At 40.1% G+C, this 16,996-nt stretch overlaps 1 protein-coding gene across 23 annotated transcripts in view; it reads right to left on the reverse strand.

Moving 5' to 3' along the window:
* The window catches only part of foxp1b (forkhead box P1b), a 169,578-nt gene that overhangs the window by 119,432 nt on the left and 33,150 nt on the right, over positions 1-16,996 (reverse strand). For 2 of the 23 annotated variants that reach the window (XM_047814356.1, XM_047814351.1), the window contains 2 exons: positions 10,271-10,370; positions 7,141-7,223 (listed from right to left, as the gene is read on the reverse strand). The exons of 17 other annotated variants lie outside the window; for them this stretch is intronic. The gene's annotated coding sequence lies outside the window, so the exon portion shown is untranslated. Of the gene's footprint in view, positions 1-2,951; positions 3,242-7,140; positions 7,224-10,270; positions 10,371-16,996 lie in introns of those variants that run through there. 4 more of the 23 variants (XM_027146613.2, XM_047814349.1, XM_047814352.1 and 1 more) reach the window with 3 other exon arrangements.

Consider the following 16,996-nt stretch of genomic DNA (forward strand, 5'->3'; position numbering starts at 1 on the left):
CTTTTTTAAAAGTGGGTGCATGGTGTACATACGCATGAATATTAACCATCTCTCTTTTAAAATCCAAATCCTGAAGAGGCCCATCAGTGAAGGCTGCTCTTCAGCATCCACATTTACATCATCGCAGTAGCCAAAACACACACACACACACACACACACACACACACACACACACACACACACACACACACACACTCCATGGACGGACTGGCACTCAGCAAAAAAAAAACCCCAAGCCGATCACAACAGAAAGGCCTCGGCGGTCATTGTGAACGCCTCTTCAGTCGATCTAATGGACGTTCTCCTCCCTCACTTCACTGGCAACATAAGAGCACATGAATATTTAGCGTCGAGTTAGCCATTAATTGCTCGCGCACGCTCCGACGGCAGATCCGCGGCTACTTCTGTGCTGGGATGCTTGTGAACTGTCTGGCCTCATTAGCATATTAATTTATGCAAAACTCCGTCGCAGCCAATAGGCTGACCCGAGCTGTTCTCCTCCCTCATGCTGAGGATGGCAGAGGGCCTGAAACATGTGGCTATTCACAGGCACTGTTTCAGAAATAATCCACCAGCAAACACAGACCGGACTGGATAGGAGGATTCATTCAATAAATATCAATTTATACATAGCAAGTAAATTCTGATCCACGCAGAATTTCTGGCATCTTTGATAAGGCAAAAAATGATGTGCAGGAATGAGGAAGATCTAGTGCACGCTGGTGGATCACAGGCCCACTGTAAGATTTCAGCGAATCGACCCAATTCGAATGTCAAAAGACCTTAGTTAAAAACAAATGTACGCTTTTGGCTGTAAAGGATTCTTATGTCTGTGGAAGGACAAAAATCAAGGCAGCCTTCTTCGACGTTCTGTAGAAGTCCCTGCTATGATCACAAGGACCCAATATCCAAGAGTAGCAGCAGTGCAGATTATCAGACACATTATCTCACACACACACACACACACACACACACACACACACACACACACACACACACACACACCGATGTCAGTGTGAGCTCGTTAGATTCAGTCCAGTTTACTTCTCTCCTATAACGAACCGAGCAAGTCAACCAGTTAGACTTCTGTAACAACATCTTTTTTTTTTGTTTGTTTGTTTTTAACTCTAACTGGCAGCACGGTGTGTTAAAAACCCACGCAAGTGTGTTAAAAATGAATGGATCGATAAGTACATGTTTATCCTTGACTCCGAATTTAAAGCAGACGTGTGTCATCTGTTGTGTCTGGGGGTGTTAGTCAAAATGGAAACATGAAAGCAGCAAAACAAAAAAGGCTGCTACAATTCAGTCTCGGATAGTAGTATAAAAGGTAAAATATGAGAGAGAGAGAGAGAGAGAGAGAGAGAGAGAGAGAGAGAGAGAGAGAGAGAGAGAGAGAGAGAAAGAGAGAGAAACCAGACTTGGAGAAACAGACTGAAAGTGAGTCAGGGTGTGTATGTGTAAAAATGTATGTTTGTTTGTAAGAGAGATCTGTATTCACTTGGCTTGTGTGTGTGTGTGTGTGTGTGTGTGTGTGTGTGTGTGTGTGTGTGTGTGTGTGTGTGTGTGTGTGTGTGTGTGCTTAAGGTGTGTGCACACAATACTTTCCATGCCACTGTCTCTGTCTCTCAGGAAAGTTTAACATGTGAGTCACTTTGAAACAAACAAACACTGTTTACAAAAGACTGTCAAAATGGCTGAATGCACAAAAGACACACACACACACACACACACACACACACACACACACACACACACACACACACACACTCACTCACACACACACACACTCACTCACTCACTCACTCCTTCTCATCACTGTGCCTCACATTCTCCTTGGCTCTCTAGAAACTTTATTAGGCGAGTATGAATGAAGTCGAGCAACTTGAGCTGGTAAACAAAAACACCCATCAATAAATCATATTTTCCCCTTCGATCTTTATTCTCAGCATTCCGGCACTGTGTCTCACGCCCACGTTTACAGTAAACAGGAGGGCTTACTGACACGCAAACAGACACAAATACCAATTAAACCCGTGCTCCGGTCAAGCCTGAGAGAGGCAGTAGTGCAGTCTGCTGAATGTCAGCCTGTCTGAGCCTGGAGATTTTTTCGAGCCTACTGTGCCTTTTTACTGAGCTTAGAACAAAGTACACACAGAGCACACACACACACACACACACACACACACACACACACACACACACACACACACACACACACACACACACACACACACACACACACACACACACACACAGCTGCCTGCCTTAATACTGAGGAAAAGGAATTTCACTCCTGTCCCAAAACAAACAAAGCTGTCGCATTTCTTTACACTACTCCGGAGTTAGCCAGGCTGAATAGGGCATTATTCCACTCTGTCAGACAAACACATTCGAATGAAATCATCCAAAAGGTAAAGAAAACGCTAGCCTTCGTCCTGTGAGCAAGTGGACCACGGTGAGTGGGAAAAGGCTGGGGCAGATCTCTGTTCTCAGCATCACTCAAACATGAGTCTTTCTCGGAGTAAAGACTGTATGAGGGCAGCAGAGAGACAGAGAGAGAGAGAGAGACAGAGAGAGAGAGAGAGAGAGAGAGAGAGAGAGAGAGAGAGAGAGAGGAGACAGGAGTATGGGGTCTACTGTATCAGGACAGATGTAGCACTCTTCATAAACCCAAGACATTGTTTGACTAGAAAAAGGAGACAAACACACCACTATTAAGTCAGATTTATGCAGCGGTAAAGTGAACACTGGGGGAATGCAAGTCAATAAGTTTTACATTCAGCTCTCTACTTTACTCTGCCCACTCTTTAAACTTGTCACACACACACACACACACACACACACACAACCACACACTCAGCAGCTCGGCCGGCGCAAGACAAATCTCAATGAATGGCTGAGAGAAAGGAAGAGGTAAAAGAAAACAGAAAGAAGCCTCGGCAACTCACCCATGTACGTGGCTGAAGCTTTACGTCTCAAATAGTCCGCGCTACACTTTCGTCCTGTAACTCGACCTAATCTTTTTTTTTTGTATTTCCAGAAAGAAAAACTCTCCTAGTTGCAGTCTGGGACTCTGTAGCAGAGATGACAAAAGTGTGTGAACAGCAGCCTTTCCCCATACACACTCTGTGTCTCTCTTACACACGTACTCTGTTGTTTTTTTATGTTTTTTTTTTTTTTCCTTTCCCCTTCTCTCGCTCTCTCTTCACAGAGACTGGAGGTATGTGGTCTAAACACAACAAAAGCCAGAGCCAGAGCCTGAGATTAAATATGCAGGAAGAGGGCCCCCCCTTTGCATAAACACAAACACTCAGCAAATGAAGTGCTGGCACTAGTCACGCTGCTGCTTGCTGGGACACTTCCTACCTGGGCCGCGTGTCTCTGAGTCGTGTCGTCCCAGACTGCACGGCATTAGTTCTAACCCTGACACCCTGATGTCTGGTGTCATTAATAAAACTGGCTTTTAGCATCTGCTGTACAAAAAACGTTGCTTTTATTTGTGTGTGTGGCATTATGGAATTGGCAGATTTTCCATATTTACCTAAAAAATTGTAAGCTAAATGTATTTAATTGTGCCCTTTACTACAATGAATAGGTAGCTGCTTTAGGCCTGTACAAATCTTTTAAAAGATCATCCTCCAAATCAGCCTCCTAGTGGACGAGCCAGGTACACAAGGAGCAGAGGTGAAATGAAGGGCACCCGTAATATAAGGGGTTCATAAAAAATAAATAAATAAATAAAAATATGCTCTTTGCCCTCTATCATTCTTTGCTCTCTCTCTCTCTCTCTCTCTCTCTCTCTCTCTCCCTCCCTCTCCCTCTCTCTCTCGGAGGTGCCAGAAATGTGGACAGAGGCTGAGGCCACAGGAGCAAAGTCCTGTGGAGAACTGAGTCTAGACTTACACTCTCAAAGACACCTACAGATACACTTAGCCAGATGTCAACTGCAAAGCTCCCTCCACTGGAGCACTGAGACGGAGAGAAAGAAAGCAGAGCAAGGGAGTTTTTTTTTTTTGGTGGTGGTGGTGGGGGCCGGAGTTAGTGAGGGAGCAGGATTTAAAATAAAGTGTTGGACAGAGAGTTATCTGATGGATAGTGTGGGTGCATCAGAAAGAGAGAGAGAGAGAGAAGGAGGGTCTCCTTAAAATAAACAGGGCTTCACGTTTCAAAGGCAAAGGGGGGGACACAGACATTCCGTTGTTCAAGCCAATTATCAGAAGAAAATAATAACAACAGATGGTCTCAGAAAGGCCAAAGAAAGAGTGAGCGAACGAGTGACTGAGTGAGAGGCAGACAGAGCGCGAAAGAGAGAGGGAGCTGGAGAACAGATGATGAAATGTGAGAGTGAAGGAGTATGACTGGAGAGGGCGGGTTCAAGTCTGAATGGTCGTAGAGCTCTATACACCAGATGTGCACTCCTGTATTGGACGGTTAAACGCGTCCACGCTCCTCCGTCTCTCGCTCTGTCGTCTGCCGACAGCTAAATTCTGAAGTGCTCTGTGATCGTCTTACCCCGTATATATTATAGACAAGGTTTGGTCATAACGTTCGCTGTGTGGTGGTGGTGATGATGATGATGTCAGAAACTGCAAGATGAATCGCTGACCTGTTTGCTTTCCACTGAGCAATAGTAGAACAATCGTTTTCTGTTATCGTGTAAATACAAGGTAGAGAATGCAGCTGCTCCTGTTTGGCAAAATTAAAAGAACAAGAAAACAGACAGTGCAGTAGAAAACTGTCTGGGAGGATTCTATATATCCAAGTTAGAGCGTGCACGATGATTTTCTTCAAAGCTTCAAAGCTTGAAGTTTGCAATAAAAGTACAAAAGTGCCTGCATTTTTTCCCCTTGTGGTTTGTGTGTGTGTGTGTGTGTGTGTGTGTGTGTGTGTGTGTGTGTGTGTGTGTGTGTGTGTGTGTGTGTGTGTGTCTGTGTGTTTGTATGGGGGAGGCTGCAGATTGTTTATTTTCTTAGCATTTTTTATGTTGCAAGGGCTAAATAATCTGGAGCCTTGGTGTACTCTGGATGAACACATGCTTGTGAGTGAGTGTGTCTGTGTGTGTGTGTGTGTGTGTGTGTGTGTGTGTGTGTGTGTGTGTGTGTGTGTGTGTGTGTGTGTGTGTGTGTGTGTCACATTCTGAATGTGCTCCTGTCAGGACAGTGAGATTGCTTCGGATAGCAGCACACAAAATCTGCACTTCCTCTTCAGATGAGAGAAGACCGAAAAGTTTTCATTTCATTAACTCAAGACTAAAGCGTAATTATCTCCCAAAGGCCATTAATCACTAATACTAGGCTAGTGGAACTGAAAATGTCGCTCTCTCTCTCTCTATTATGGAAGGTACACCTTTGATTCAGGTCTGCTGTAGAGCCTTCAAATCTGTAATCCACCCTTATATCTTCACACGTGCCTTTCTTTCCAACCTCCGCAAAACACTTCTGCTTCGCCTCGACAAGCAGTAGCTTTAATTGTTCTCTAAGTCAGGTTCAATGTGACAAGAGTTTGGCATGAATCCAAGTCCTGTTTGACTGGAATATACAGATGATGCTGAAAAGCTCGTGCCTTTTAATCACATTAAACAGTCGTGCGCGATAATAGAGTGCGGATTATCTGACGCTACGGGATCGGGATGTAGCCAGAAGGTTTTCTACGTGTAGCTGTTCGAGCGGCTAACAACTGTGTAAAGGCACTTTTTACGCTAACGTCACCTCCTCAGATGACAAACTCCCTCAAGGGTTTGGTGCATAGCAATAAGAAAGCCCTTGATTTAATTAGCTTATAAAAATAACTGCCATTAGCACTATCTTGCATGGGGGAAAGTGGTTTGGAGCGCTAGAAAGAAAGAGTGGGAGAGAGAGAGAGAGAGAGAGAAAGAGAGAGAGGGGGACAAAATGTCTCACTTCTAGAAGTAGGAAGACAAAGCTGCAGCTATGATAAGGGAAGATCATGGGCCAAACGTCGAAGCCGGGGTCGAGTTAATTAGACTATTGTCATTTTAATCAGGCCAGTTTCTCGGCTAGCCCTTTCTTAAAGAGCCAGGCAAGTGCTTTAAACGCCATGCTTAACACTCCTTTAAGGTTCTCTGACTTACTTGTGTGTGTGTGTGTGTGTGTTTCCACAGCCGTGCTCGACTAATGAGCCGCAGCAGAGAAACAAAGCCCCTGAAGTATCACCAGTGGAAACCCCTGCTCATTTTTCTGCTCAACTGAAAATAAATTAAATATCAGGGTTTTGAAATCATTTGTCAGTCCCTGGCTACAGACTGCTCTTTATAATGACTTTAAACAAGCGTTAAAACGCAGGACCGAATTAGGCCTTGTAGTATTTTGGGTTGATTAGGGATATTTAAGTATTGTGAAATGTGAGATGTTGGGAAGCTGGCAGCACACACATGTGTACAGATGTGACTACTGTAGCTGGACATTATAGCAGTGACATATCAATGACAGGAGACACTGTGGTAGAAAATAAAGAATAGATTTGCTCCAATTCACTACATGTAAGAAAAGGTCTCAGTGTAAGCATACTTCTGCTTAAAAAAGAAAAAGAAATGAGTTTGGTGGACGACTGGCCACTTTCTGGTGTGTATTGTAAATGTTGTCTCTTCCTATATTCCTAATGCAGGTGCAAAAATAAGTGCACCGTTAAATCCATGCACGATATCAAGGCAACACAAAAGGAGGTGAATGACTTTATTAATGACTGAGCAAGGTAACAAATGAAACAGAGCTGATAAGATACTAGATAACAGACCTTTTTAGTGTCAAACTAAGGGAATATATATATATATATATATATATATATATATATATATATATATACATACATACACACACACACACACACACACACACACACTCACACATTTTAGACACACATTTTAGATAGATAGATAGATAGATAGATAGATAGATAGATAGATAGATAGATAGATAGATAGATAGATAGATAGATAGATAGATAGATAGATAGATAGATAGATAGATAAAATTAAAAAATTAAAAATAAAAAAATTTGGAAATCCTAAAATGTATAACCCTGGCAAGAAGTGGACACCCGCCCAAACTGTCCTCAGGGCCACGAGGAAAATTATAAGATTTAAAAGTTAAACCAAAAATAATCCCCAGGTTTACGAACCTTGTTAGCTGTCTCTGAAGAATGTGCTACATAGATCAACAACGAGAAGAACCTGAGCAGGAGTGGAATATTTGTAAGGACTCCTGTGAAGAAAAGAAATAGGAGAAAAGAAGAAGGTTGAGGAGATGAGTGCACAGCAGTTATACAACTGGAGCTGGAGACTAATTGGTTGTTTCAAGCAGGTTTTCTCGACCTAATAGTGCTGGTTGCGTTTTGTAAAGAATAGTACGAACAATCCCTCCAGCAAAACATTTACATTTAGGGCATTCGGGAGACGTCTTTATCCAGATCGCCTCACATTTATCTCATTTCTACAGCTGAACAATTGAGGGTTAAGGGCCTTGTTCGGGGGCTTCGATCTCATGACCATCAGATCAGTAGTCCAACACCTTAACCACTGATGTGCCACATCCCCACATCCCATCACAGCTTGTAAAGTGGTTAAAGGATCATATTATTGCTGTATTATAAGTTATTGCTGCTGAAAATGATGGCACAGGTTACTGAAAAGCAAATTTTTCAAGAATTGTTACTACATCAAAAGAAAAAGAAAAAGAAAAAAGACCACGTTGAAAGCTTCTGAAACTTTTTAAACATCTATAAGACACCAATTACTGCTGTGCTCCACCTCGAGTTTGAGCCGGATAGGAAACCCCTAAACTTCCCTCGGACGGGTTCTAAATCCAGGAAGATCGTTCATCTCTGCATCGAAGTCGTTCCAAAAATAGGGATGAAAGACTGATGGCTCCAGATATGTCCACGTGTCTATTCATCAGACTGTTAACAGTTCCGGTGGTACAAACTGCTCTGCCACCCCATCAATATTTCAGAGCGTGCTAATATTAATTTGATCAGAAATTAACACCATTCAATTATTCAAGGCACACAAATCAATTATTCAATAAAAACGAATGATCGGCTAATGAGGGAAGTCACACACCTCTGCGTAGAGCAAAGGATACGTTTTGTCAAAAACTCAGATGAAATTACCGTCATCATGACTAGTTCGTTTGATTAACAACAAACCGAAAAGACAAAGAAAGAAGCCGGAATCTCTGAAGGAGAATTGTACCTAAAGTTTTTTGTTTTGTTTTTTTTTCCTTCCACTAAAATGTACAATTAGCTTGTCTGAGCATCAGACAAAGCATCCTAGAGTATTAATGCAGAAGCAATGTATCTAACCCACATTTTTTCACAATAAATGTCATATATATATATATATATATATATATATATATATATATATATATCTATATATATATATATATATATATACATACATATATACATATATATGTATGTATATATATATATATATATATATATATATATATATATATATATATATATATATATATATATATATATATATATATATAAACATCAACCTGACAATAATCTCTACATCACTTGTACTACACCCACTGTAGGGTTACACTTCAAGGTCTTTTTTGAATTAATTTTTTTTAAATCTAGTGTACTTATACAACCCTTATAGAACATCTACCCTCCTGGGGAAAAAAAAAAAGTTTTCTTTTGAATTTAATGAAACATATCGGTCAAATGGCTCAAACTGGAAATCTAAATACAAATGTAGAAGGCACCGTTCCTCTCGAACGAATATATAAGGCATCCGGCGTCGCCTGGCACAAAAGCTTTGCCGCCTAACTCGCTCCGAATCCCTGTTCGACGATGTCTTTATCATCGCATGATTAGAAATAAAACCAATTTGTGTGTGCAGTCTGTGCTGCGAGGAGAAAAAAAAAGAGCAAAATGAATATAGATATTTCATTCAGATGTAAAGTTGAGACAGAGAACCAATTAATCAGGTGGGTGGACAATGACACAAGCTAAGTGTCCTGCACCAGCTCCTGCATTCAAATGATTCACTGTGCAGCATATAGAACAGAATTAAAATTAAAACCAAAAAAAACCCCTCCCCAAAAAAAATCAGTCATTTCCCTTAATTACAACGTTTCTAGAAGCTCACTACACACCACTGATTGCTTGAACAATCTCTCCGAGTTCTGTTCTGCTACACGCACTGCTGTACCTCTCACCTTTTTCTCACTCTGGTACTCTTTCCCCAAGTAAAATCAGCTCTTCGTCCCTCTTATTCCCCTCTTTTCCTCTATGTCTCGTTTTTTTTTTTTTTAAATGCCTACCCTAGTCAAACACACCCATTGGGGACGGCTTGTTGTTTTTGGGTGCAACATGCGTTACTGCGTGAGAGAGGAGACTTTAAATAAATACCTGCCCAGCATGTCCACAATACAGCCCATTGTTTTAAAAAAGCAGGGAGAAATGATGAGGTCATAACCAAACTCTATGGAACTCTGAGGGCTACAGCATGAGGACGTTGTCATAATCCAAAAGTGGAAGAAAAAAAACTTACAGAAAACATTCACACCTGTGAAACTCTACCATGCATTTAGAGTAAAAAAAAGAAAAAAGAAAGAAAGAAAGAAAAGCTGCCAAAGTAAGATATATACCTATCCACATGAGCTGGAGTGAAATCATTCCAGTATAATCAGCCAGTGAAGTCCAATGAGCAGGTAACAAGCTTTGACCTAAAGAAGACAACTCGCCAGGCTCTACTAACGCTTTGCAGAAAGTTATCTGGTTCCGGACCTGCTATCTCTACACCAACAAATAACACTGCATGCAAAGTAGCTTTAACAAATTGTTTTTAGTCCGGATTTGAATATTTAAATTGCATATTATAAATCGAGATATTTGCTAGCAATTTCCATACATGTGCCAGCTCCCCATGGCCTGATAGCGGTTTGCATTAGGTCCTAAAGCTCACACACACACAATTTATATATATATATATATATATATATATATATATATATATATATATATATATATATATATATAAACACTATAAACACTGTGATGGTCTTCTACTTGCTGTAACTGTGCTGGTCTGTTAAAGGTGCATGGGTCTATTTCAGTACGAGTACGTGCTGCTCGGTCCAACCACACACGTAGCATTGAGCAACTAACTATACATAAAATTTAAATAAACTGACATTTTTGTGCTGATTTGTATAAAATAACATCCAGAATGGAAATGCAAACAAATCTTGATGTTCCTGGAAAATGACTTCAAAATGCCACAAACCTCTGCCAGGAGTTCTATTGTTTTTTTCCCCGTTCCTTTAGCGTCCAGTTAAGAATATTCAAGTTTTTTTTTCTTCTTCTTCAGTAGGACCGACAATTTGCTAACAGGACAGAAAGAGACGGTAAGATTAACCAGGGCAAGATGTACAGAACAAATGACCCTCGGGAGATAGGCATAGAGAGAGGAGAGAACTTGTTCTGTATAGAAACGGACAGAGAAAGAATGCCTCTCACCTTTAGGTGACAGATTTTGTCTTTTCGGTGTATTTATATATACTATATTTAAAATAAATAAAAAAACAAACAAACAAACAAACAAAAAAAAAAAACACGCTGTATACTGGGATACTGTGAGGCTAAATGTCTGAACATAATGTCCAGTATTTAACATGTTGGTCCAACATCATAGACAGGTTCTATGCTTTCAGAGAAAAGTTCATATTACTCAACAGAACCTGCCTCCTCAGACTCAACAGCTCTATATAGACTGCCATGTTTAAGCGCTTAACATTATCCTAACAGATGCATGTCTTTGGCTAGGATTTTGCCCATTATACACGGCACTGTAGTCATCAGTTTCATCCGTGTTTCATCACTGCACATATTCAGAGACATTGTTTGATGTGTCTTGCTACAGCTTTGGCCAAGAATAGAGGGCTCCAGTGTCTGACTCTAAAATGAGTGTCTGTCATCTGGGCAGTCTCTGTACGATGGCTGCTTCTGCTCCCAAAGACACTGTGACTAATCAAATCACAATGCTTTGGATGAAGATCGCTGCTGCGTTTTGTTATTTTGTCATCACACTGGGCTTCGATGTAAAACATATTCATATTCAAAACATTCGTACGGGTTTACGATGCTCGTGATCGATCGTTATAAACTTTTATATAGCATATAAAAGTCAACATTAAACAGTTTGTTTAATCAAATTTCCTCAGACTGTCTGCCCCATGTGCTATTAGGCTGATCTGTGCTGCAGCATGTCCAAAAAAGATGAAAAAGTAGTAGAGGGATGCAGAAGAAAGAGGTCAAGGCATAGCAAAGTAAAAATGAGACAACAAACAAGAGGCGAGAGGAAAAAGTAGTACGCCTGCTGCGTGTCATAGCGTTGTGTGCGTGTGTGTCTGTGTGTGTGTGTCTGTATATCTTCTGCCTGCACATTTACAAACACTGTGCAGTGGGAGAAACAGTGCCAGAATGAAAGTCTTAGACATGAACACACAGGGTAAGTGTGTGTGTGTGTGTGTGTGTGTGTGTAGACTTGGCTATGATGTCATACAACTTTTACACTAATGCACTGCACTGTGGGTGAATATATGCACTTATATATGTTTAAAGTTTTCTTAATATACACACTGAAAGCTCGCTAACTCGCAATGCCTTGCTAATGGAATGATTTGAGACACAATGGCTTGCTCTGGGATCCTTTCTGGCTTCCATAATAACTAAATAAGAAATATAATTTAATTCCATCAACCTATTTCAAGACATTTTTCGCGTTCTTATATAGAGCCGTGAATAAAGCCTTCTCGTTCTTCTCACTGTTGCATCTCCAACCGATGATGAGCAATTATGAGTTCTGCGAGAGCTTTTAAAGTAAGTGGTAAGCTATAAGCAAGACATTAAAGATAGCGCATTAGTCTGGTCTCACACAGACCACGAAAACCTCTTCTAATTAAGGAAGGTTGATGTCTTAAAAAAAGAAAAAAAAAAAACCCACAGGGCCTTATCATTTTAATAGGCAAAAAACCCAGAACAGGTATAAGGATTCACATGGTTCTTAAACCTGGTTTGAAATGCAGAGTAACCAAACCTGTTCTATTTTTCATGAAGGGCTCAATAATAAATTTACAATTTATTCATGCTGTTTAACAAACCTTCTGATAGTCCAGAAGTTCAATCAAAGCCAGGCCCCGTTTATCAGACTAACATCCGCGACGAGGATTTGGGCTGAACTTCACCGTATTGACTTTCACATCAGTGAATAGTATCGTATCACTGAAGCGGTGTGAAATTTTGTACTGGGGAAAAATGACAAGAGATCAATTTCCATAAGTTTCATAAAGTGACTATGTAAATATGGCTGATTTCTTACGGGGGCGGGGGAAAAAGTAGCCAAGCAGCTTATTTGCATGATCAAATGACACCATTTACATTCATGTTTTCCGTTTGCTATTAATTTGTTAGGTACACAGCTCGGCAAGTGTGCCTGAATGGTACCGTCTCCCCTTTAAATAAAAATGATGCCTGTGTCTGTAGAGATCGGAAGTGCTTTTATGGGTGGTTTCCGAGCCCCTGAGATTCTGTCGTCCTTCTGACAGAATAGTGACTTACAAACGCGAGGCGAGCTTTAAAGCAGTTCCGTACACAAACACGGCATAGAAAAACGCATAGAAAATGAAGACGAACCCTTCGGTTATTGATACTTATATTAAGACCTTCATCTGTCTAAACGTATCAAGAGGAAGATCGAGCACTTTTTCTTTCCATTTCTGCAGTGATGCCTACAACAACAAATCTTAAATGAGTCACGAGTCAAGACTTGCTTATTTCTGAACTAGTGTGTGGTGTCGATGATGTTGCAGAGTGCTCGTAGACGGGTGTGACTCAATAGGAGATAAGATGGATACGTGTCTTCTTTCATATGAACTGCACTTATACATCACCACCTTCATTCTGACTGTATACTGTATATTTTACTCAGAGCAGACAGCGTCGTGTTTGATGTTTATAAAAGGAAGAGAAAAAAAAAAAAGAGGGAATGGCCCTAAAGAGGCTAATTAATGTAAAAAAAACCATTTATGCAGATAATAGCTAAATTGATCGTGACAAACTGCATGCGTCGGCGATAAAAAACAAATAGTATTCTTGATTGCTGGCTGCGGCGATTATTGGTATGTTCTATTGGTATGATCTATGGAGCAACGTTCCACATACTATGGCATTAATCAAACCGCATTACTATGCTACATTTATGTAACCAGTCCATCCCTTAAAGCACTGCAATATGGAAATGATTAAGATAATTAGAAAATTCCATTATGTTTTGTCTTTCTTTTTTCTTTCCTTGTGTCATTATAGTTTATGTTAATGGAGTCTGGTAGGACTATCCGTGAGAATTACACTGTGTGGTCAAACAGACTGTTTCCTGTACATATGACAAAATGTACATAGACTTTCAGATTTAAAGTATATACCGTATTAACGGTATTTTAAATAGTCTCTTCATTTACACAGACTCAAAAGTAACTGGACAACTGAGCGATAAGCAGTTTCACAGTCAGCTGTAACCCGTTTCCGTGTTATTTCATGACAAATTTTAAGGAAATGAAAGGACTAAAGCTGATTGGATGCTAAGCATTCGTTGTAGAAGGCCATCATTATGTTGAAACCAAACGATCAACAACTTGACATATTCTTAAAAAAGAAGGGATGCACTGGTGAGTACTCTACTCAGTAACACCAGTTTAAGTGGATAATCAGAGACTTCTTTCCTTGGTAAAGAGAAACCATTTCACAACAAGTCAAGAACATGCTCAAGGAGGTAGGTCAATCAATGCCAAAGTATAAAATCAAGAGAGTGTAATGTACGTTAATGTAAATACAGAGGCTTTACCTCAGGATGCTGCACAGAAAGACCAGATTAGACCTCTGTACAAATCATCTACAAATATATATATATATATATATATATATATATATATATATATATATATATATATATATATATATATATATATATATACACACACACACACAAAAAAAAAATCTCGAGGGAACAAAAATACTGCATGACTGACAAACTTGTTACCCAGTTGTGTCCTGTTAAATTGTTTGAACAATAAATAGCTCTTGGTTTTAGCCTTCAGTTTCATACTGTATGTGAAGACTGCACTTGTTGTTACAAAGGGATGTGCCAGGCTGAAGATCACAAAGCCATTTTGAAGCTGAGAAAAGAGGGGAAATCAATCAGAGGCACTGCACAAACAGTGAGCATCGCCAATACTAAAATTTGGAAGGTCCTGAAAAAGGGAAAAAGAAAAGAAAAAAAAGCACTGATGTACTGAGCAACAGACTCTGAACAGGCTGCTGAGAAAAAAACTGATGTCACATTTTGGGAGAGCTGAAGAAAATTGACAAAAGGAAAATTGAAAAACAGTCACCAACCTCTACCAGGCAAGACTGAAGGTCATACCACAAGATTTAAACCGCTCATCAGCAGTGAGACTCACAAGTCAAATACTTCACAAGAAAAATAATGATTCAACGAGAAACACGGATTTATAAGGAAATATACTGTAGGTCATACTCTGAAAAGGCCAAAGTGTGGAGGAAGAAAGGATCTACTGACGATCGACTCATCTGTGAAACATGGTGTTGGTAGCGTCATGGCTTGGGCTTCTGTGGCTGCTTCTGGAACAGTCTCACGAATCTTTACTGATGATGTAACTCATGACGGTGGCAGCAGAATGGATTCAGGGGGAGGAACTGCATTATGCCACAGGGCAAGGACCCAAACGCACTGCTAACACCACAAAGGACTTCAGGGGGAAAAGTTGAAAGGTTTCAGAAGTCAATCACTAAACCTTAACCAAACTGAGCAGCATTTCAGCTCTTTAAGATTAGACTGAATGGAGAAACTCGCCAAAACAAACAACAACTGAAAGAGGCTGTGGTATATGCCAGGAAAAACATCAACAATATTGTCAATGAGATATATATATATCTTGCTGTGCAATAGATTCATTCATCACTCTTGATTGCATATGAATAAAGTAATTTTTGCTTTGTTGCACTATTCTGAGCAAAATCCAGCGAATGTTGTGCATAAAAATCCCAGATAAATCCCAGCATTTATGGAAATACCCAAACCAGCATGTCAGAAACCAACAATCATGCCACATTTCTGCATCTGCATGATTTGTGTGTTGTGCTGCTGCATAATTGGCTGATTAGATAATTGTAAGAATTTATCCAAATCAGGTAAACAGTGTAAGTACTACAGCACTTTATATATGTAAAACCCCACCTCACCCCACCTTCACGGTCCCAACATTAAACAATTCAATTGTCATTTTTAATACTTGGTTGTGAACCCAATGCACCTGACTCCGGTCAGGTGATTGACTTGGCATTCGCCAAGCATTCCACTTCCTTTCCTTAAAAGTCTTGTGTTGATTTTAAGGCATGCTTCTGGTTGACTAATGAGTTTAAAAGAATTTGGCAGAATCTGGGAAAACAACATGGACCTAATCACTTCAGAATTCAATTCAAGGTATTCTTGCCTTCTCTGTAATCCCCTCTTCTTATTATTCTGATGCAAATGTATCTCTCATGTAAATATAATTTTTTTTTTTTCATTTTGTGTCAAAGGTCCTGACCTTCCTGTTTCAAATCTTACCAGTGGTTTGCATCTTTAGGTAAACATTCTGTATTTACTCTGCCGGAGTCTTCTGTTGATTGTCGACCTTGTCACGGATCTTGATCTAGCCAGCTCTTGTGAAAGAGTATTTCTTCAGCAGAGAAATGATTCTTTTGCAATCCAAAGTCATTTTCAGTGTTCTTCTAGGCCTTTTGGTGTGAGCTCACCTGTACGAAATAATTCATGCCTGGCTATGGAACAGCCGAGCAAACGATTGTCTAATTACTATCCACTCTTTAAAAAGGGACTCCTGCTACTGAAGGACGTCCTTAATTGAATATTAACAACATTTTGGAACCTGTGTGTGTTTGTGTTTGTCTGAAGGTCATATACAGTAAAAGTGTTTATAGTACACAGACGTTTTTAAGCCTAGTTCGGTAATATGTTGTATTCTCAGCATCACTGTTTGTTTACTGCATGTTTACACACCACACAAGACACATGCCAGTACGACAGGGGTCAAGAACATAGCTCGTGGGCTACAGCGAGGCAACAAACAACAAAAACTAAATTCTGATGGCAGCCTGTACGAGATGAAGAAGAGAGACTTATAGTTTTATTTAGCTAGAGAAACTGGAAGTAGACTTTCCGAAGTGATGTGTGAAAACAATCAATCTGATTTCAGTAGTTTATTGGGTACTTGGAGATACGTGTATTTAAGGACAACTGGTAGCATATTTCAAAAAGGTATATTGATGGAGTGTTACTAATTGTAACGTGCATACACAATCCGTACAATTAAAGCATCAGGCGCTTACTTTTTTCTCCGGATTCAGCATCCGTATAGATTGCGACACTGTTTTCTTTTCCCTAAAGAAGACAAGGAAATTGGGGAAAGACGAGAGGAAAGAAAAGTGAAGAGTTTTGAACACTGCTCTGCCTGCAGTAATACATTTCAATAAATGCTTTGTGCTAATTAAGCATCTACTCCGATAGCTTCATCTTCAGACAATCAAATCGACTTTGCGTCGCGAAAGGATCGGAAGGGAGGGTGAGGGAGAGTTAGAGAGAGAGAGAGGTCACTTTGAACCAGTTGTTCATTAATGCTACATTAACCCGGTTCCTCTGAGCGTCTCTTTTGCTCCTTGTTTAAAATATCTGGTGGTACATATTTAGCATCTTGGAGAGGGCCAAAATTCCCTTGATTAAACAAATAATAGCACATTCAAGAAAACTGTAATTGAGTTCAAATTGATTCGTGCCAGTGCTCTAATTGCATTTAAACACTCTTTGTCCCTAACCCTAGATTCCTGGCTTCTTAATTACTGGGCCCTCTGAACACCAATCCCGGTGGTGCCAAAATGG

Source organism: Tachysurus fulvidraco, chromosome 5, assembly GCF_022655615.1.
Source record: "Tachysurus fulvidraco isolate hzauxx_2018 chromosome 5, HZAU_PFXX_2.0, whole genome shotgun sequence".
In the NCBI taxonomy this organism is placed as follows: domain Eukaryota; kingdom Metazoa; phylum Chordata; class Actinopteri; order Siluriformes; family Bagridae; genus Tachysurus; species Tachysurus fulvidraco.